A 23,012-nucleotide genomic window follows, 5' to 3' on the forward strand; every position below is an offset into this window, starting at 1 on the left:
AGTTGGACATTGGTAAGACGAATGTCCTTCTTTACCACATTTGTAACATCCTTTCTTGCCCAACAAACACCTCCCGTATGGAGTTTTCCGCACGTCTTGCAGGAGTTATTCCACCTTTTGACTTATCTTTCTTTCCATGATCTTGAAACTTTCCCTTTTTTTGATGGACTCGAACTTGCACCCTTTTCACTTTGGCCTCTTTCACCACGCTCTTCTTGGCCTTTTAATCTCAATCCCTATCCGTGCCAATTAATAAGCTCGTCGAGGGTCTCGCATTTCGATGGAGTGATAAATTCCCTGAATTCTGCCTTCAATATGCCATAGAAGCGATTGATCTTCATTCTTTCAGTTTGTACAAATCCGTACAAACTTCATCTTATCCAAAAATATACCAGATATCTCATTTATCGTTTCGTTTTTCTGCCTGAGGCGTAAGAAATCTTCTTGAATCTTATCAATGGCTGACTGAGGGCAGTGGTACTTCATGAAAGGTTCCTTGAATTCTTGCCAAGTCATCGTCTGAAGTCTGTCCTCACCTATCTCCTTTACTATAAGCATCCACCAATCTTTTCGCTTGGAAGGTGAGTTGTCCCGTAGCGAACATCACTTGGTCCTCCTTATCACATCGACTTCGTTTAAACACCGCCTCCATGCTTAAAATCCACCTTTGGCACATTATTGGATCGATTTACCATCGTACGTGGTAGGCTTTGCATGCCATGAAGTCTTTATATGTGCATCGTTGTTCATTGCCTTTACTTTTAGACCCTTCAATTAATTCTTTCAACTCTTCGATTCTGCTTGCCATCATGGCATCTACCACTCCCAACACCCGACTCTCTACTTCTTGAGCTAATCGCGGAAGATTAGCTTGCAGAACCTCCTCCGCTACCTCCGCAACCCTATTATGAAACACTTCTTGACGGGCCGTGTCATCATCTTCATTGTGTTTCTTGCATCAGCCATCTATAAAACAACATTTTCATTCATCATTAACACAAGCTTTCAGTACATCATATTCATAAGTTCGACTTTACTTCATTCGTATTCCATATTTTAGACTTTACTCGCTTTTACGCTTTCATCATTCGTTACATTATTCAACTCATCACTCTTTATCTCTTCTGAGATCAATTCCTTGTAATTACTATTTGTGGTTTACCTACATCTATGAGGCCTTATATGGATCTCATGCAACAATTAATAGGCTTTCGGATAATGCAGAAACTTTAAATGTGAAAAACAAAGCAAATCAGCGGACTGGATTTACACTAACCGTCGGCGACGGCAAAGAGCCCGTCGGCGACGGCTTCTAAAAATGGGCGTCGGGTGAAAAACACCGTAGGCAGGAACTTAGGCCGTCGGCCATTTTGGGGCGTCGGCGACGCACAACAGCGGCGTCGGCGACGGCTTGTCCGTTGTCGATTTGCTGCAGCTTTGTTTAAGCGCTTTTTATCACATTCTCGAGCCGTTTTCAGCTATATAGTTCCTGGAACTTCCCCTTTCGCATCCCCTTATTACATACAAAATACTTATCTTCAAAAATTTCATTATAGGCTTACTATGCGTACTTACGTTTACCGAAACTTAAATTTTTACCTCGTAGGCGATCTTGGAACGAGCACACTTTCGAGCGAGCCATTGGTGAGTTCAAGCGTTGTTACTCCAGCTCGAATCCCTCAAACCTAGGCTCTGATACCAACTTGTTACGCCCCATTTCTTTTAAATTCGACATATAAAATAAATAGGTAAATTTTAGGAAATTCGGCATGACCTATTCGTTTAAAAACCATTAACACCCTGTTATACATACCAACTTCAACGCTTAACATCCTTGACAAAAACCCAAACAACAAAGTCTATATTGGACACGACATGACTTCGACTACTAAGTTTTTACCACACGAGTTATCGACATACTACATAGACCTAGATACATATGACCAAAACTTAACCTATTTTAATAGACTTAATAACGGAAGCGTGAGGCGGGCGTAATCCAAGTGTGCACATTCCAAGCCGTCCATACATCTAAATCGAGGATTTACCTACATTCAACAACAAATTCAATAGCGTTAGTCTTATTACTTATTTCGTCACAATGACTTACTAGCCGCATTCGTTTGAATTCAAGATTATCATTACGCATTCAATTTACCCCTTTTATGGGTAAGCTTATCTTCTCATCAAGAGATTCAAGCATATCGTTCTCAACCCGGTAATAACGGATTGGTTTCTTTCAACATAAACCTTACATTCTACCCGCATAACGGTTGAACTTCAAGCATCACGATTTTTGCTTACACGACCACCCGTTCTAGTCGGGTTGGCTTCATACCCTTACTCAACCTAGTTACATGAACCGTCGACTAGTATAACATAGCATAATTATTCGTTAGCATAAGCAAAATCCGCAAGGGATTAACCATTCGTTTACTAGCACCATAATCACTACGACATAGTATAAACATTTATAATAAGAGTTGTCCAATATGAATATTAACAATTAAAGTAAACTTTCGTATGCAACGGAACATACCTCGGTCTTGGGATCCTTCCGCTTTCTTAGAATTCGAACTTTCTTCCTTCACGCCTACATCAACAAATTCAACCCTTCGTTTAGCACCCACATTCCATTCCATTATGTTCCAATTTACACATAATTACCCTATCAAGCATTTCATCGAGCACCTAGTGTGCGTCACATTAATAAAGCATAGTGTACAACATTTAAAGCATAACTCACCAAATCATTCTATGTGCCATCAATAATCAATCTAGTTCTCACAATTCCTTTAATCTACATCAATTTATCTTAGCATTCGGGTACTACAAACTGAACTACATATCCAATTACATACATTCTCAATCCCTATAATCTTTATATTCATAACAAATTTTCACAAAGTGGGTTTATAGAGGCTTTCTTTCAATTAACCAAAACCAAGCATGATTTCTACTCTAGGGAGTACCCTTAACATCTAAACAACACAAATCATATATCAATTTCACGATTGGGTCGAAACCCTAATTCTACAATTTATCAAATCCAGAAATTCAACTCACCACTTGATTGGGTATGGGTAATTGATCGAGATTTTACCACATTGCAACTGATTCACATCGATTTTCCTTGTTAATTTGGTGAATTTTTACAAGAATAAAAGGGTAAACCCTGTTCCCTGCTCCTGCTCGATCCCAAACACGCACAGGGTGTGTGTTTTGTGGTTTCAACATAATTAAACCCTCACTAATTATAATTTACATATTACCCCCTTAAGTCTTGTTATATTTGTAACCATTAATCTTTAAATAAAACCCCCTTTTTTAGTATCATATTACCATTCACCTTCAATCTTATGATATTTATTATTATTTATCGCGTTTTCGTTTTTGGGGTGTTACAGATATCATAGCTTTTCCAGTTGTGATCTAACAAATATTTGCACTCTTTGTATCCCTATGAATAACTCTCTTGTTTTTCTGCAATTTTGTTGTGGAGATAATCCAAACCACATGCTGCGTCGATGCATATATCAATCTTTTGCTTACATGTTAACTGGCATGTGGTTTGTATCAAGGTTAAAAGCTATCGAGGCTTCCATGTTCGGCATGCTCATAAACAAGGATTTTTTCATTTCCTTCCTGGCAGAAGCCAAGAAGTGAGACCAGGTTTGGATGCTTATATTGGGAGAGCAAATGAATCTCCGTTAAAACTCTTTAAACCTTGACCAGAATTGTTCGCATTTAATCTTTTACAGCAACTGTAGTAAGTTTACCAAACAGTAAAAGCTCTCCTTTATAACATTGCAAATCCACCTCTCCCAATAATAAGTGTAGTGTTGAAGTTTTTAGTGGCTATTTCTATATCCTGAAATGGTATACTGAGGTGCTCTGAATTTTTAATCAACGCCATTTTTCTTTAACTATGAGATTTGTGAAGATCGGGATACTGTTTGTCCAATATATGAAAAATTAACTTTGTATGATCACAAACATAAAAACCTAAGGTAAGCTAAAACCTGATAGTACATAGCAAAATATGAAAATGTAATTATAAGTTATAAGATTCAATAATGCTTCTAACCAGGTGTTTATACTAGTTTATACAACTAACAACATAACTAACTAACTGCAACTCATGTGACTAACTGTAACTAAATAATGTCCTTTTCTTCCTCTTTGCATTATAATTATTTTGTCATTATGTTCATCTGTGCGTGCTAGGCTTTCTTTTACATATACAAGTCAAGTAAACATATGACTGCTAACCCTTTCTGCCAAGATTCATGCCTTGTCTTGGTAATTACTAATCAAGACATTAAATGAGAGCGCTTCCATTTTCCGTAGAGAAGAACCAGCCGATCTGGACAATATGTTATAATATGTCCGGGTCTGGAGCACTCGTACTATAATAACTTATAACGTGGTTATCATCAAACATTGCATTGTAAGAATAACCTTAATTATTTTATGAGATAATAAGAAACTTTGATGTATTGGTGTACACTTCAAATAACATTCATAACCCTTGTTTAGTTTTGTTTCAACTAATTTTTTCTTTCCTGTTTTTGATCGTTAATATATTAGAGTTAATTACTGTTTTCGTCCTGTGTTTTGTCAAAAATCAGTATTTCAGTCCATTAGTTTAAAATTTGCGATTTCAGTCCCTGTGGTTTTAGTTTCGTTAACCATTTCAGTCCCTGTGGTTTCACTTCGTAACCATTTCAATCCATTATTCTGTTAGGTACAGGGACTGAATCATAATTTTTAAACTAATGGACTGAAATAGTGATTTTTGACAAACCACAGGGACGAAAACAGTAATTAACATTATAAATAATATAAAAACATTTTGTCATTTTAGGTGGTTATTATTAACACCGCTAACCAAAATCAAATTGATAGGCAGACTACAAATACTGAAAACAAGAAGTTGTTCTAGCTCAACTTTCAAGTTTCAACTCCTTGCTAAGACAAGATTAACTAATCGTCAAAGTCATAATTATATCTGTTAATATATTTACAGGACATGGGTAAGAGGAGAACTAATTTTAAATAATGATAACTGACATTTCAGACACTTATAATAAACTGTTCTGACTCAAACTAATGAGTCCATCCTCATTGATATTAACCAACTACAGGATTCAATACATACCTGATCGGAGAAGGGAGGATTCAAGTGAAGAAGATGGGGGGATTCGAGCAAGGGAAGAAGAATCACTTGTAAAAATATGAAAACAAAGATAGGCCTGTAGGCTGCTGCTATCTAGAAGATGAAATAAATTTCTTCCGTGTTATTTATTTTATTATTCAATCAAGTTCAGTTGTCTTTATTCAAGTCAACTCTCCTTTTATTTTTGTAAAAATATGAAAACAAAGATAGGCCTGTAGGTTGATCGTGTGAAAGCATGTGCGGGTTTCCAAATTTTAAATGTATCGCCCGACTATCTTAATGATACAATGACACATCATATCCAATGTCTGGTTCCATTATTAATTGGGAAAAATATCACGATCTCACTTGATCAACCAGTATTACCAAAATTTCACCCTCATTACGCCTTTGAACAGACTTCTGTAACATGGAATGCGTCTGTTTGTAAATTTGAATAGTCCATGATTGAGAAACTTACACGTGTCCGACAAAGCTGATGCGTCGACAGCCGACTCCTCCCATATACTTGGCAGACTCCTCTCATGTACTTGGTAGACTCCTCCCATTGGCTCGGCGGAGTCCTCCCATGTACTTGGCAGGTACCTCCATTGGCTCGGCTGACTCTTCCCAACGGCTTGACGGACTCCTCATATTTTGGCTGACTCCTCATTTCTCGACTGACTCCTCACATTTCTTTTTAATTCTATCAATATTTTAATCTATTTAATATAACATTATAACATAAAACTTACAACATAACTTAAAAATTAGAAATATAACATAAAACATTACAACATAACTTATACATATACAACATAACTTAAATATTACAACATAAAAACGTGACATAGCATGTATTAAAAAAAGAAGACACTTGAATATAATTTTTCAGAATTTTAAACACCGACAGGTGTTCAAAGTCCTCCTCGTAAAGCAATAGCGTAATCGAGCAAGGCCTCTTGAACACCTTTCGGTGTTTGAAATTTTGAAAAATTATATTTAAGTGTCTTCTTTTTTTGATAACATGCTATGTCACGTTTTTAGGTTGTAATATTTAAGTTATGTTGTAATGTTTTATGTTATATTTTTTAATTTTTAAGTTATGTTGTAATGTTATATTAAATAGATATAAATATTTGATAGAATTAAAAGAAATGTGAGGAGTTAGCCGAGCAGTGTGGAGGAGTCAGCCAAAATGAGGAGTCCGCCAAGCCGTTAGGAAGAGTCAGCCGAGCAATGGGAGGAGTCTGCCAAGTATATGAGAGGAGTCTGCCAAGTATATGGGAAGAGTCTGCCAAGTATATGGAAGGAGTCTGCCGAGCCATGGGAGGAGGAGTCTGCCAAGTATATGGGAGGAGTCGGCCGTCGACGCATCAGCTTTTGTCGGACACGTGTAAACTCCTCAATCATGGAATCTTCAAGTGTTCAAACGGACGCATCCCATGTTGTAGGAGTCCGTCCACGGACACATAAGGGTAACATTTTGATAATGTTGGTTGGTCAAGTGACATGTAATTTTTCCCTTATTAATTCCACATCCCCTTATGAGGTTTGATTAAATGATTTCAGGTATTACTAATTCTTCAATCTCTGATTTGTGTTATTACTGTTGTTTGGAGTTGTTTAATTGTTGTTTGGATCAGAAGCTTGAGATTGATGTTTGATGAAAGTAAGATTAACAGACAACGAAATGGAAGAGGTTCGGGAGATAAATGCAAATGATTTTAGTGTTCATTTCTTGGATTGTGAAGTAAATAATCAAAGAAGATGCGGGTGCCCCACCAATGCTATACTATACAATAGGTTGTTGATGGGGCAATATTGAATGTGCATAATTGCTTTTGAGCAATAATGCTAATTTGAAAAGGTAATATTCATGTTAGTTGATCTCTAATCGACAAAAGTGACAATTTTGACCAATTACTTTGAATGGACTACATGGAAACAAATGATTTTATCAATAAATAATTATTTTTCAATTTATTTGCTCTGGTTGTTTAGGAAAACATATAGAGTCTACTCTCATAAGTCCTGACCTAACCCTTTACAGGAGCTTATAGAACTGGTATTGTTATTTGATTCATATTTTTTAGTAAGATTTTATTTCTTTGATTTGGGTTTTAGAATGGCGTTTTCTTAGATAATTGACATATGCAGTCAATTTGATGTAGTGAATTTAAATTGTATATTTATTGTATTTTAATAAATATTATTGTTACTTATTTTTAACATATTTATTTCAAAAAACTATATGTATGGAAACTTATTGGGAAATAAGATAAGAATGCCTCTACTGTATTATTAGAGAACTTAATTATTAGAGAACTTAAATAACAGCAATATATATACACACTTTTGGTGATCAAGTTAAGTTTGGTTGTTTTATTTTCATTTTAGTGATGTAACTAAGTTTTTTATTATTTAAGAAACTATTAATTAGGTGTACATTTAAATAAATGCATCTTGTAGCTTAGATTTGTTTATTTGTTTAAAGACAAATAAAAATCAACCGTAAGGGGGTAGGGGCGATCTGTGGTGGTGGTGTGGTTGTCCGACCACGCGTGGAACACGCCGCCACCATGGTGACCATGTGTGGTGGTTAAAACGCGTGCTCATCATCACGCGTGAAGAATTGCACTTGACCGTTGAATGTGAACGTTGAAGGATACCGCTGGGCATGTTAAAATTAAAAAAAAAACAACTTAAACGTTGTATATATACCATTCATTTTAACCTTTTAAACCCTAAAATACCATCTCTACACTCTACTAAAATTTCACCATACAAATACATAATTTTATACCACTTTCTTGGGTAAAAATGGAATTCCAACCAATCCGTTTCTGCTAGACATGATAGCTCTTCGTTTTCCGACAATGACATGCTTGATTTTTTTGAGATGGCGTATAACGAATTGAAGGTTGAGCCGACCAAAGAAGAAAGTGGTGGATCGTGATAGTATACATGCAGCGAAGTATTAATGAATGATTATTTTGTAGAGAATCCGGTCTAAACCCAAAACTTATATCAAACCCGTAGCTAACTGACAGGAACAAAAAAAAAACATTTTTAAGGTTCAAGTGTTAACAGCTACATGTGATTGATTAAAGAAAAGTTAAACTCATATTAAAGATAGTTTTATTCCAAATTGGTCCTAAACGACAGCTAAAATGCTCAAAACGAAAGTTGTTTTCTCTATAATGTGAATATGTACTATAATAACATGATACTGCTTTCTCTATAATGTGAATATGTACTATAATAACATGATACTGCTGTTGTGCATTTTGGCGATTATTCTCAACTAACTGGAAGTTACAACGAGCCTAAAGTTAAATTATATTTTGTTGTGATTTTTTTTTTTTTCGGTTTTGTACAGATCAATACCTACCTCCTTTCCTTACTTTATATAGTATATATACACACATGTTTCAGACTACAATGGTATTCTTCCTTTTTCTAGGGATGTTCTTATCAAGCTATTTTTGAACAAACAATACTAGCATCATTCGGTACTAAAGAAACACCAAACTAATCTAGTGATTAGTTTGTGGTTTGTGCCTCGACAAAATAAAGGTTAATCTTCTTTGCCTCGTCCAAGCTGCTGTGAAGATCCTGCAAAACAGTCAACACACTGACCCATCGTAAGCTCGTTACAATGAGGAGAATAGGGGGTTTCCTTGTAACCACCCTTCGACGTGAGAATAAATATATGTTTTGAAGATAATAGTATGTGTATAAAGTGAGAGAGCAAAAGAGTGATCCGTAAACCTGGAGGTGGAGTTCACTATTTATAGCCGAGGTGGTTTGTGAAGGAGATGGGATGATGGGCTTGGGCCTGTAGTCGATAACAAGAAATATCCATTTTGTCTTCTCTGCCACAATCGTTGGTGCTTCTAGGCGAGAGGGTAGCTGGCGCATGCTGTATGGATCCACGTGTCCAGAAAATTATCCTTGTTGTCTGGTCTATCATCAGCAGCTAAGTGGAGATCGTGGGGCAGTGGTCGGCGCACGTTGATTGGTGCCATGTGTGCGTCCTTGTGTACCTTTTTTGTCTCTTGTACGATTGTCATCGTGCAGCATGATCGGATACAACTTGTTGGACGCTCATTGGCCCACTGCTCTGCCACTTGTACCTTTGGTACTTTCCGTCGTTTACATGTGCTTTCTTACCTCCACGCGACACCTGGGAGTATTGTCACACCCCGATATTTCCACATATTACCGGTGGGCCCGGCGGGGAGTGTCACACCCCCAAAATCCCACCTGCGGAGTACTACCGCAATGGAGGCGTGACTGACCAGGATCCAGCCACCAATCATAACTGAACAAGCATATAATGATTATAAAAGTTTAACTAATACGATTGGTGTTTCAAAACAATAAAGTTTAAGTTGCAAGCGGAAGCATAAGTTTAAAGTTATAACATAAGTTCCAAAAGTTTCAAGTTTAACATAGTCTTGTAGCAATTCCTGTCCCACAACGATCCTCCTCCATGCAAGCTCCCACTGAGTACCTATGGTCCTGCAAAGCATGTAGTAACGAGTCAACAACTAGTTTGAGTGAGTTCACGGGTGGGCGTTCGTTTAGTTGTTTCGAAAACAGTTTACTTTTTCTGGCCTCCTGCCGTGGGGGTTACCCCATAGTTTATAAGAAAACATGACATGTTCGTTCCCAGTTACTCCGGCACTCCGGCCGTGGGGGCTACCCCATGTACATCATCTGGCTCTCCAGCCGTGGGGGCTACCCCATGTGTATACTAGACTCGTTACCGTATCGATTGCTGACTGTAGTCATGTTTTATGTGCCCTGAAAAACATCAATGTCTATCATCATTGACGTGCCCCAGATCCATTAGTTCACGCCCGTCCTCTGCGGCACGGTGTGAGGCTTGTCAGACCTAAATAGCGCTATCTAACTAATGACCCGCTCGCCATTGGCCCGGCGATTAGTCGATACAAAAAGGAGGGACTTCGTGATAGAGTTTTAGTCTAGTACGTTTATCCGTCCATCCGGACGAGGAATCACATTCCTGAACCACTGACGTCCTACCCAAGGTAGACGAGGAATCCACGTTCCTTAACCCCGTTCCCGACCCAGGGAATCCCATGCTTTGTAAAGGGTGTGAACTCACCTCGGTTTGCTCGGCAGTTAATCACAGAAAGATCAGTCAAGTCGTAAGTAGTCAGTTACGTCCTAATCACGGATATCACGTATAATCAGATTCGAACCAAGTAGTGCACAAATGTTCAACACGTTTGGCAAGCAACGTTTAGCAGTAACAGTTAACAGTCAACCGTAGCACATACGGTTCACAAGTTCAGCCCAACTACTTAGGCCCAAACACGTAAAAGCAGTTAACACAGAAGCCCATCAGTCTGGCCCATTAACTAAGGCCCAAAGTGTGGTCTCGAGTCGCAACCGGACTCGCAAGCATGGTCTCGAGTCATGCTGTGTGTTGATCATGGATGGTTGCGAGTCGCAACCGGTGTCGCAACCATGGTCTCGGTTCATCATGCTGAGGTCTCGAGTCGCAACGGGACTCGTAACCTGTGGTCTCGGCTTGTCCTGTTATGGTTGCGAGTCGCAACCGCGTGGTCTCGAGTCATCACGCTGTGGTTGCGAGTCGCAACCGGGTGATTGCGAGTCGGTAGCAGTCATTTTCAAGTTCACGTGTTGATGCAGATAGTCAGATTTATGGTACAATATAATCAGGCCCAAATCCGGAAATAACCAATAGAAATCCACTAACATTTTTCCTAATCAGGCTATTAGTCAAAGATGGATCAAAATCACAAGGGTTTTCAATCTTCAACTATCATTCAAAGTGTTCTTCAAATATTCAAACTTATATTCATCAAGTTCATAGCATTTTCAACACTTATATCAACCACAACTAAGAACAATCATCAAGACACGATTTACTAGCATGCATCCTATATGACAAACATGTTCATTAGCCGATTTGTTTAGTTTAAACACCCACTTTTCGGATCCAAACCCAAGTGTAACCAATATCATTATTCACCTTTTTAACATGCAATGAACCCATTTTTAACATCAAGCATTTATGCAAATTTCAACACATAACAAGAACATTCATGAACCGATTTCTTTTCAAACATCATGCATAACTAAGTTAACTACCATATTATCACATAATCTCACCATACAAACATAACATGAACATATTAACACTAACATTCAACAAAACATCAAGAACACTAACCGGTTATGGGTTTCGAGGGTGTGTGAAAAGCTTCCAACCGGGTGTGTGTGTGAGCCGATCCAAGTCCAAAGATCCGAGAATGATGGGGTGTTTGTGTTCTAGAGTTTAAGTGAGAGATAGAAGTAGGAGAGTATGTGGGTGAAATGTTTCAACAAATGGCAAAGTTAACTAAGGGTGGTGTATTTATAGTCAAGTTCCAAATGATGCACCCTTAGTGGGTTTCGAGTGGGGGTTCATGGCCCAAAGGCCCAACCGGCCAAAGGTTCTCGGCCCAAGTCCACTCGAGACCTCATGGTCTCGAGTCGGGTTCTTTGTTGTTTCGTGTCGGGTTCTCGGGTAACATATAACACGTACACAAATATATACAAATGCACACATAACCAAGCACCTATCACATAAAAAGGTTCACGTTATCATTTTAACTAGTCACATAACGTACAAGTAAGTTACAACGAAAGGTTCTAATTTCGAGTTGTCACATCATCCCCAAGTTGAAAGAAATTTCGTCCCGAAATTTGACGGCACTCACTGAGGAAGCTAGTTAGGTTGCAAGGTTTTCCCGGTTATCCTGGGGTGTCACATCCACCCCCCGTTGATCTGGAATTTCGTCCCGAAATTCCGTAGCTTCAGCCTCAGTAGCGTTTGTACTGTTCTCAAATAGTTGGGGATACTTTTGTTTCATCCGATCTTCGCGCTCCCAGGTGAACTCTGGGCCGCGACGTGAGTTCCAACGAACTCGAACAAGAGGTATTCTAGTGCTCTTGAGGACCTTAACATCCCGGTCCGTGATCTCGACAGGTTCTTCGACGAATTTCAACTGTTCGTCGATCGTAAGTTCCTTCAGAGGAACTACGTGCGTCTCATCTGACAGACATTTCTTCAGATTTGACACATGGAAAACGTTGTGAACTGCCCCGAGTTCTGCTGGTAATTTCAGTCTGTAGGCCACCTTGCCTATTTTCTCAAGAATTTCGAAAGGTCCAACGTACCGTGGGTTGAGTTTGCCGCGTTTACCAAAACGGACCACACCCTTCCAGGGTGAAACTTTGAGTAATACCCGCTCCCCAACCTGGAGCTCAAGTGGTTTCCTGCCCTTATCGGCGTATGCCTTCTGACGGTCACGAGCGGCCGCCATGCGTTGTCGTATTTGAGCAATCCGCTCAGTAGTGTCTACCACATGTTCTGGACCAGTGATTTGACTATCCCCCACCTCTGCCCAACAGAGGGGTGACCGGCATTTACGTCCGTACAATGCCTCAAACGGAGCAGCTTTAATGCTGGTGTGGTAGCTGTTATTATACGAAAATTCTACGAGTGGCAGATGCCTTTCCCAGCTGTTGCCAAAGTCGATTACACAAGCGCGAAGCATGTCTTCTAAGGTCTGAATAGTTCGCTCGGACTGCCCGTCCGTCTGTGGGTGATACGCTGTGCTCATATCCAAACGTGAGCCAAAAGACTTGTGCATTGCCTGCCACAGTTCCGAAGTAAAACGTGCATCTCGATCAGAGATGATAGAAGTGGGCACCCCGTGCCTCGAAACAACTTCCTTGAGGTATATTTCCGCCAGAGTGGAGAACTTATCCGTCTCCTTGATTGCCAGAAAGTGTGCGGATTTCGTGAGTCGATCCACGATCACCCATATAGTATCGTTTCCGCGCTGTGATCTAGGTAAGCCAGTAACGAAATCCATGGAAATTTGCTCCCATTTCCATTGTGGTATCTCTGGTTGCTGAAGTAGGCCTGAAGGTTTCTGATATTCTGTCTTGACTCGCGCACAAGTCAAACACTTGCTGACGTAAGTTGCTATGTGGGCCTTCATGCTGGGCCACCAATACGTGGTTTTAATATCGTGGTACATCTTGTCCGAACCAGGGTGTACCGAGTAGCGAGATTTGTGCGCTTCATCCATCACAAGTTCTCGTAAGTCGCCATAGAGTGGGACCCAAATGCGTCCTGTTACATAATAAGCACCGTCTTCCTTCTGTTCTAAGCGTTGCCTTGACCCGCGTAGGGCTTCAGCTCTAATGTTCTCTGGTTTCAGTGCTTCTATCTGAGCAGCTCGTATTTGCGAAGGTAGACTAGAATGGATCGTGAGTTGTAAAGCTCTTACGCGCTTAGGCGTAGTGTCCTTCCGACTGAGGGCGTCCGCCACTACATTGGCCTTGCCCGGGTGATACCTGATAGAGCACTCGTAGTCATTCAGCAGCTCGACCCATCGTCGCTGCCGCATATTCAGTTCCTTCTGCTTGAATATGTGTTCTAAACTTCTATGGTCGGTGTAGATGGCGCACTTGGTTCCGTACAGGTAATGCCGCCATAGTTTAAGTGCGAAAACAACAGCTCCCAGCTCTAAATCATGTGTCGTGTAGTTCTTCTCGTGAACTTTAAGTTGTCGTGAGGCGTAGGCTATGACTTTATCTCGTTGCATCAATACACAACCAAGACCTTGAATTGATGCATCACAGTAAACCACAAAATCTTCTGTGCCCTCTGGCAGTGAAAGGATTGGTGCACTACAAAGTCTATCCTTTAGATGCTGAAAAGCTAACTCTTGTGTATTTCCCCAATGATAAACAACGCCTTTCTGCGTTAGTAGGGTGAGAGGCTGCGCGATCTTAGAGAAATCCTTAATGAATCTCCTGTAGTAACCTGCCAATCCCAAAAATTGGCGAATTTCCTTTGGTGTACGAGGTGCAGGCCAGTTCTTAATAGATTCCACTTTGGATGGATCAACGTGAATCCCATCCTTGTTCACCACATGCCCTAGGAAATGGACTTCACGAAGCCAGAAGTCGCATTTCGAGAATTTCGCGTAAAGTTGTTCCTTCCGAAGGAGTTCCAAAATAAGCCGTAGATGCTGTTCGTGCTCTTCCTTGCTCTTAGAATAGATCAGGATGTCGTCGATAAAAACTATAACAAACTTGTCCAGGTACGGTTTGCACACTCGATTCATCAAATCCATAAAAACTGCCGGTGCGTTCGTCAGCCCAAACGGCATGACCAGAAACTCATAGTGCCCATAACGAGTTCTAAAGGCTGTCTTAGAGACATCCTCTTCTCGGACTCTCAACTGGTGATATCCCGATCTCAGATCAATCTTTGAATAGTAGCTCGACCCCTGCAACTGGTCGAACAAGTCGTCAATACGCGGTAGAGGATAACGATTCTTCACAGTCACCTTGTTGAGTTCGCGATAGTCGATACACATTCTGAAGGTACCATCCTTCTTCTTTACAAAAAGTACTGGAGCTCCCCAAGGCGATGAGCTAGGACGAATAAAACCCTTATCCAAGAGTTCTTGTAGCTGCGTGGAGAGTTCTTCCAACTCTGATGGCGCTAGACGATAAGGTGCACGGGCTACAGGCGCGGCTCCAGGAGCTAGATCAATCTGAAACTCGACTTGGCGATGGGGCGGAAGACCAGGTAATTCCTCAGGGAATACCTCAGGATAGTCGCGTACAATCGGAAAATCTTCTAGCTTCTTCTCTTTCTCTGTGGTGTCAGTAACTAGAGCCAAAATCGCAGTGTGGCCCCTTCGTAAGCATTTCTGAGCTTTAAGAAGAGAGATGATGTTCTCAACAGCACTTCTCTTGTCGCCACGAATCATGAGAGGTTCATTACCAAAACCAGGAATACGAACGATCTTCTCGTTGCAAAGAATCTCTGCTCGGTGTTGGGATAACCAATCCATCCCAATGACAACGTCGAAACTACCCAAGACAATAGGAATAAGATCGATAGAGAAGGTCTGGTTAGCGAGAATAAGCTGGCAACCCTTGACTACGTGTGAGGCTTCCAAACTCTTACCATTAGCTAGCTCTACGGTGTGCTTGTCGCTCAGGGGTGTAGGAATACGCTTAAGCATCTTACTAACTTCTAGTGACACATAGCTAGTATCGGCACCCGAATCAAATAAGACTGTAACATAAAAGTCGTCGAGAAGGAACTTACCCGTCACCACGTTGGGATCATTCCTTGCTTCACCTTGACCAATCACGAACACACGCCCCCTAGCACCATTGTTGTTGTTCCCATTGTTACCATTCCCCTGATTGTTGTTGTTCTGGTTCAGTTGGGGACAATCCTTCTTGAAATGACCTTCAGCTCCACACTGAAAGCACCCTTTGTTGTTACCCTGCTGCTGTCGCTGGTTTTGCTGAGGTTGCTGACGATTCTGGTTGGCAGGATATGCGCTCCTGCAATCCTTTGCAACATGACCAGGCTTGTTGCATCGATGACAGTTGCCCCTGGTGCATGGCCCACTGTGGTGTAGGCTACAACGATTGCACTTGGGGTGATTCCCCTTGTATCCACCATGACTTTGACCACTAGACGACTGCTGGCTGGGGCTCTTGTGATCGTCCGTCTTTCTCTGCTGAGACTGAGTTTGCACTGAAGTTGAACCCCTGCTTGAAGTTCCATCCCATTTCCGTTTATCCCCACTAGAAGCACCAGATGTAGTTGCAGCACCTATACGCTTCGGTAACTTGTTCTGCTCCACCGCTTGGTCAGTGAGACGGTGAGCCAACTGTACAACCTGCTGGATAGTAGTCAACCTCGCTGAAGTCACATGACTTTGGATTTCTGGCACCAAGCCCTTGAGATAGAGTTCAATTCGCTTGTAGGGAGGATCCACCATAGTAGGACACAACAAGGCAAGCTCATGCGATCTCTTAGTGTATGCCTCAATCTCTGATCCCGACATCTTAAGATTGTAGAATTCATCTTCCAGTTTGTGAATGTCGTCACGACTGCAGTATTCCTCCCTGATCATTTCCTTGAAAGTTTCCCATGGGGTGGCGTTGGCAGCAACCAACCCTAACATCTGCACTTGAGCATTCCACCACGTGAGAGCCAAACCCTCGAGAGTACCAGTAGCATACTTCACCCTGCGCGCTTCAGGGCATTCGCACATTTCGAACACAGACTCCAGTTTCTCAAACCAGTGTAGGAGACCTACTGCTCCTTCAGTGCCGCTGAAAGTCGTGGGTCGACAGTCCATAAAGGTCTTAAAAGTGCACACCGGTGCCTGAGCATACTGACCTAAGGTAGGTGAAAGAAAAGACAGAGTTTAACACAAAGGTTGGTTCACGAGAGTAGGATCCAAATGATCCTAGAACAATTTCGGACTGCAGGATATACCTCCTGCGTGTGCAGCTGCGAGCGCTGCGGCAACTCGTTCGTTGATCAAAGCCGTCAACTGGGCTTGTGTCATGTTAACGCGTCCAGACATGGTTCTTCATAACAAGAGTAATACGTGTGAGAGAGGTTCGCGAAAGTACGATAGTAGGACAGAGTAAGCACGCACGTGTTCAAACAACAGTAGTTATACTAATCAAGCATACCATGAGCAATGTACTACGCAACTAACAAGTAGGCAATATACATACATCATATTACCTAGAACGTCGAGCCTTGCATGAGGAGCGAAGTGTCGTTGTGGACCGTTGAGCACTAAACCGGTTATAGTCTGGTTTTAACAAAAACGTTTCTCCTTTATTAAAACCAAGTTCACTATAACCAATGGCTCTGATACCAATCTGTCACACCCCCAAAATCCCACCTGCGGAGTACTACCGCATGGAGGCGTGACTGACCAGGATCCAGCCACCAATCATACTGAACAAGCATATAATGATTATAAAAGTTTAACTAATACGATTGGTGTTTCAAAACAATAAAGTTTAAGTTGCAAGCGGAAGCATAAGTTTAAAGTTATAACATAAGTTCCAAAAGTTTCAAGTTTAACATAGTCTTGTAGCAATTCCTGTCCCACAACGATCCTCCTCCATGCAAGCTCCCACTGAGTACCTATGGTCCTGCAAAGCATGTAGTAACGAGTCAACAACTAGTTGAGTGAGTTCACGGGTGGGCGTTCGTTTTAGTTGTTTCGAAAACAGTTTACTTTTTCTGGCCTCCTGCCGTGGGGGTTACCCCATAGTTTATAAGAAAACATGACATGTTCGTTCCCAGTTACTCCGGCACTCCGGCCGTGGGGGCTACCCCATGTACATCATCTGGCTCTCCAGCCGTGGGGGCTACCCCATGTGTATACTAGACTCGTTACCGTATCGATTGCTGACTGTAGTCATGTTTATGTGCCCTGAAAAACATCAATGTCTATCATCATTGACGTGCCCCAGATCCATTAGTTCACGCCCGTCCTCTGCGGCACGGTGTGAGGCTTGTCAGACCTAAATAGCGCTATCTAACTAATGACCCGCTCGCCATTGGCCCGGCGATTAGTCGATACAAAAAGGAGGGACTTCGTGATAGAGTTTTAGTCTAGTACGTTTATCCGTCCATCCGGACGAGGAATCACATTCCTGAACCACTGACGTCCTACCCAAGGTAGACGAGGAATCCACGTTCCTTAACCCCGTTCCCGACCCAGGGAATCCCATGCTTTGTAAAGGGTGTGAACTCACCTCGGTTTGCTCGGCAGTTAATCACAGAAAGATCAGTCAAGTCGTAAGTAGTCAGTTACGTCCTAATCACGGATATCACGTATAATCAGATTCGAACCAAGTAGTGCACAAATGTTCAACACGTTTGGCAAGCACGTTTAGCAGTAACAGTTAACAGTCAACCGTAGCACATACGGTTCACAAGTTCAGCCCAACTACTTAGGCCCAAACACGTAAAAGCAGTTAACACAGAAGCCCATCAGTCTGGCCCATTAACTAAGGCCCAAAGTGTGGTCTCGAGTCGCAACCGGACTCGCAAGCATGGTCTCGAGTCATGCTGTGTGTTGATCATGGATGGTTGCGAGTCGCAACCGGTGTCGCAACCATGGTCTCGGTTCATCATGCTGAGGTCTCGAGTCGCAACGGGACTCGTAACCTGTGGTCTCGGCTTGTCCTGTTATGGTTGCGAGTCGCAACCGCGTGGTCTCGAGTCATCACGCTGTGGTTGCGAGTCGCAACCGGGTGATTGCGAGTCGGTAGCAGTCATTTTCAAGTTCACGTGTTGATGCAGATAGTCAGATTTATGGTACAATATAATCAGGCCCAAATCCGGAAATAACCAATAGAAATCCACTAACATTTTTCCTAATCAGGCTATTAGTCAAAGATGGATCAAAATCACAAGGGTTTTCAATCTTCAACTATCATTCAAAGTGTTCTTCAAATATTCAAACTTATATTCATCAAGTTCATAGCATTTTCAACACTTATATCAACCACAACTAAGAACAATCATCAAGACACGATTTACTAGCATGCATCCTATATGACAAACATGTTCATTAGCCGATTTGTTTAGTTTAAACACCCACTTTTCGGATCCAAACCCAAGTGTAACCAATATCATTATTCACCTTTTTAACATGCAATGAACCCATTTTTAACATCAAGCATTTATGCAAATTTCAACACATAACAAGAACATTCATGAACCGATTTCTTTTCAAACATCATGCATAACTAAGTTAACTACCATATTATCACATAATCTCACCATACAAACATAACATGAACATATTAACACTAACATTCAACAAAACATCAAGAACACTAACCGGTTATGGGTTTCGAGGGTGTGTGAAAAGCTTCCAACCGGGTGTGTGTGTGAGCCGATCCAAGTCCAAAGATCCGAGAATGATGGGGTGTTTGTGTTCTAGAGTTTAAGTGAGAGATAGAAGTAGGAGAGTATGTGGGTGAAATGTTTCAACAAATGGCAAAGTTAACTAAGGGTGGTGTATTTATAGTCAAGTTCCAAATGATGCACCCTTAGTGGGTTTCGAGTGGGGGTTCATGGCCCAAAGGCCCAACCGGCCAAAGGTTCTCGGCCCAAGTCCACTCGAGACCTCATGGTCTCGAGTCGGGTTCTTTGTTGTTTCGTGTCGGGTTCTCGGGTAACATATAACACGTACACAAATATATACAAATGCACACATAACCAAGCACCTATCACATAAAAAGGTTCACGTTATCATTTTAACTAGTCACATAACGTACAAGTAAGTTACAACGAAAGGTTCTAAATTTCGAGTTGTCACATCATCCCCAAGTTGAAAGAAATTTCGTCCCGAAATTTGACGGCACTCACTGAGGAAGCTAGTTAGGTTGCAAGGTTTTCCCGGTTATCCTGGGGTGTCACAGCTAAAATGAAAATCACCTTCAGTTGTAAGAACCATGAGAACTACACCGTACGGGTCGAGTTGGACCAAAACTTTTTTTTCATAAACGTAGATGCGTGTGTTATAAACACATTTGTAAAAAAAAAAAATCAAAAAAAATGTCGTGTGTGTAGTTTTGAGCACCACAAGTTTGTGTTTACGGGTACCGTTACGGTACCCGTAAACACAAACTTGTGGTGCTCAAAACTACACACACGTCAATTTTTTTTAATTTTTTTTTACAAATGTGTTTATAACACACGCATCTACATTTAAAATTTACGGTACCCGTAAACACAAACTTGTGGTGCTCAAAACTACACACACTACATTTTTTTTTGAACTTTTTACAAATGTGTTTATAACACACGCATCTACGTTTATGAAAAAAATTTTGGTCCAACTCGCCTCGGATCAAAAAGTTCTCATGGTTCTTAGAACTGGAGGTGGTTTTCTTTTTAGCGGTCTATATATATATATATATATATATATATATATATATATATATATATATATATAATGTAAGTATCTATAGAAAACCCACTTTAATTTAGAAAACCCGGGAAACTTAAAGCTCCCGATGTTTTTTTTTCTTGAAAAAATTTACACATGTTATATACATGTTTTTAAGGGTTTTGGGCAAAAAAAATCAAAAAAGCGCCGAGTAGATATAAAAAAAAAATAAACAAGTTTTGGTGTAACACATGTTACAAATATGTCAGATAAATGTAACATGTGTTACACAAAAACTTGTTTATTTTTTTTTTTAAAATATCTACTCGGCGCTTTTTTGATTTTTTTGCCCAAAACCCTTAAAAACATGTATATAACATGTGTAAATTTTTTCAAGAAAAAAAAACATCGGGAGCTTTGAGTTTCCCAGGTTTTCTAAATTAAAGTGGGTTTTCTATACATCCTTCCCCTATATATATATATATATATATATATATATAAACAATTCTGAATGTTTGTATAAATAAGGGCCTGCTAAAAGACCTAAAGTTTTTTAAATAAGGGTCTGTTTAAAAGTTTTTAAAAAAATGGTCCAATTAACAAGCCCAAGTGACTAGTCTGAACAAAAATAAGGGCCTGTGTACGGAGTTTAAATTGATTAATACATTTTTACCGAGACACACACATTGACAACCCTTTTGATATTTTAGATTATATCTTCCAACGCAGTACTACTTATCTTAATGCCATAAATGCGTATAAAGTGTTGTTGACATTTCCGGTAACTGTGGCATCGACAGAAAGAAGTTTCTCAAAATTGAAGTTGTTGAAAACCTATTTACGTTCTACAATGTCACAAGAAAGGCTAAACGGGTTGGCGACAATTTCTATTGAAAGTTAAATATTAGATATTATGGATTACAAGGAGTTGATCGAAAGCTTTGCTTCAAAAAACGCTAGAAGAACCACACTGTTCGATTAGCAAGTAGGTTCGATAATTTGATCATTTTTGCTACACTATTTTTGTTAATTTGTTTTATCTATTTCATAACAATTATCGTAATATTATGGGTTTTCAGTATTTATATATTTGATTGAATAATTGATGAATTTATATTATATGAAGATTTACGAATAGGGTCCAAATTTTTATCTCAAACAGGGCCAAATATTTTTTTTTGTGATTTTCGAAGACGGCCTTGATGAAAGTACAGTAGAAACTCTATAAAATAATACACTTGGGACCACCAAAATTTATTTATCAAATGAGTTATTAATTAATCGATAAATTAATAATTATTAATTTATATATTAATTAATATTTTATTAATTTATGAATACTTAGTTTACAAACACCTTTCAAGCTTCCACTTAATTATTGTATACAATGCATGTATATCAAATGAACGGCCCAATTTGAAAGAAACCTTCAATCTCCCACCTTATTATGCTTCTTGTGTTCAATGTATCAGTTTATGGACATTAAAAATATTTTCTATATAAATACAAGATCAAAATAGGTTAACACAAACAAATCATACACACAACATGGAATCAATAAAGATGATATCGATGAAGAAGATGATGAAAGTTCTACAATGGAGCCCCCTTCGCGAAACAAAGCTATTAAAGCGGCAATCACATTGAACAATTTCTTGTTGAGCTATGAGAAAACAACACTAGAAGTTCTTACAATGCTAAGGAAAATTAGAGACGAGATTCAATGGGAAATTGATTTCAACAAAAAACAAAAGACAATTGAGTCATTTTTCAACAAAACCTTCATAAATCATTCATGTAATATGCTATATATAAGGAATTATTAATTTATATTTTATATGGGGTCTAAAGAAATTATTAAAAATGTATTATCTTATAATTTTAGCGAATTATTAATTTAACACTCTATCCTCGAGTCGAGTCGAGACCGGCAAAAAATATTATCTTAAAGAGTTTATTAAATAATCAATTATTAATTTATCGAGTTTCTACTCTAATATATAAATCATAAAGACACACATTTGCTATGGATGAGTTGTAAGCTGCTTGCATTATGTACAAAAAAACCGGGGGCTTCTCTCCATCCCATGAAAACTTATTAAGCATTTTTTTAGTAATATTTATATCGTTAACTAAATGTAATATTGTATTATGTTAACTGACTTATTTTATTTGAAAATATTGCAAATTATATATTGCTTGACAAGACGAAAAAGACAAGCGAGGCAAATGATATGAGTTAAGCGATATTAAGGTCTGTTTGTTTTTTCAGAGGTAAAACATCTGCAATTTGCGGATCACATCTGCAGACATATGTAGCAAAAGAGGTGAACCAAATCTCTGCAGTCTGCAAAAAAAAAAAAAAAAAAAAAAAAAAAAAGATTGTTTGTTTTTTAACTTCTACAAGCTGCTAAAATATAATAACGAACATCTACAAATTATAATTACCATTTTATCACAATGAACATAGGTGTAAAAAAATTTCTCTCCAATTCAACCAATTTTTCAAACATAATTACCACATACAACTTTCACCTAACCCTAAAAAAATCAAACGCGTTAGAAACCCTAGAAAAAACTACACAACAAAAAATCACAAGCTTCAACAGAAATTCTAACCATATAACAAATTAACAATAACCATATTGTATGATATAAGTAATATAACTAACATCGTTCAGGACCGGGTCTACCATCGGAATCAAGGGAATCGAAACGGTCGGACATGCGATTGTTGCGACTGACGTCAGTTCTTCACGGAATCCACGGCCTTTGGTTTTCTTAGGACCTGAAGAATCTCCGGCGGCGGCGGATACACCAGTGATGGAAGGTTTGAGTTTGGGGAAATGAGCGGCGGCGCTTGGAGAAGAAGTGTCGACGTCTACGGCAGCATCTTCGCAAAATGTTGTTATGACAGAGAAAGTGTGGGTTTTTGGGTTTGGGTATTGTGGTGATGAGAAGGGCGGCGGCGTCGGAGGAGGAGGAGGAGAGTGGTGGAGGAGAGGTGCTAAGGTTTTGTTATGTCTGTGAGTTTTGTTAGAAGAGGT

General features: G+C 39.8%; 1 long non-coding RNA gene across 2 annotated transcripts; it reads right to left on the reverse strand.

Moving 5' to 3' along the window:
• Positions 1-1,777: 1,777 nt before the first annotated feature.
• LOC118486440 lies at positions 1,778-5,347 on the reverse strand. 2 transcript variants are annotated; one of them, XR_004879143.1, is made up of 3 exons: positions 5,162-5,347; positions 2,540-2,593; positions 1,778-2,048 (listed from the first exon to the last, which is right to left on the reverse strand). It is a non-coding gene; the product is annotated as an uncharacterized LOC118486440 (long non-coding RNA). The 2 variants fall into 2 exon arrangements; XR_004879144.1 differs by lacking the exon at positions 5,162-5,347 and adding an exon at positions 3,067-3,107 and having other exon boundaries at positions 1,907-2,048.
• Between the last annotated feature and the right edge of the window lie 17,665 nt (positions 5,348-23,012).

This window comes from Helianthus annuus, chromosome 14, assembly GCF_002127325.2.
Source record: "Helianthus annuus cultivar XRQ/B chromosome 14, HanXRQr2.0-SUNRISE, whole genome shotgun sequence".
In the NCBI taxonomy this organism is placed as follows: domain Eukaryota; kingdom Viridiplantae; phylum Streptophyta; class Magnoliopsida; order Asterales; family Asteraceae; genus Helianthus; species Helianthus annuus.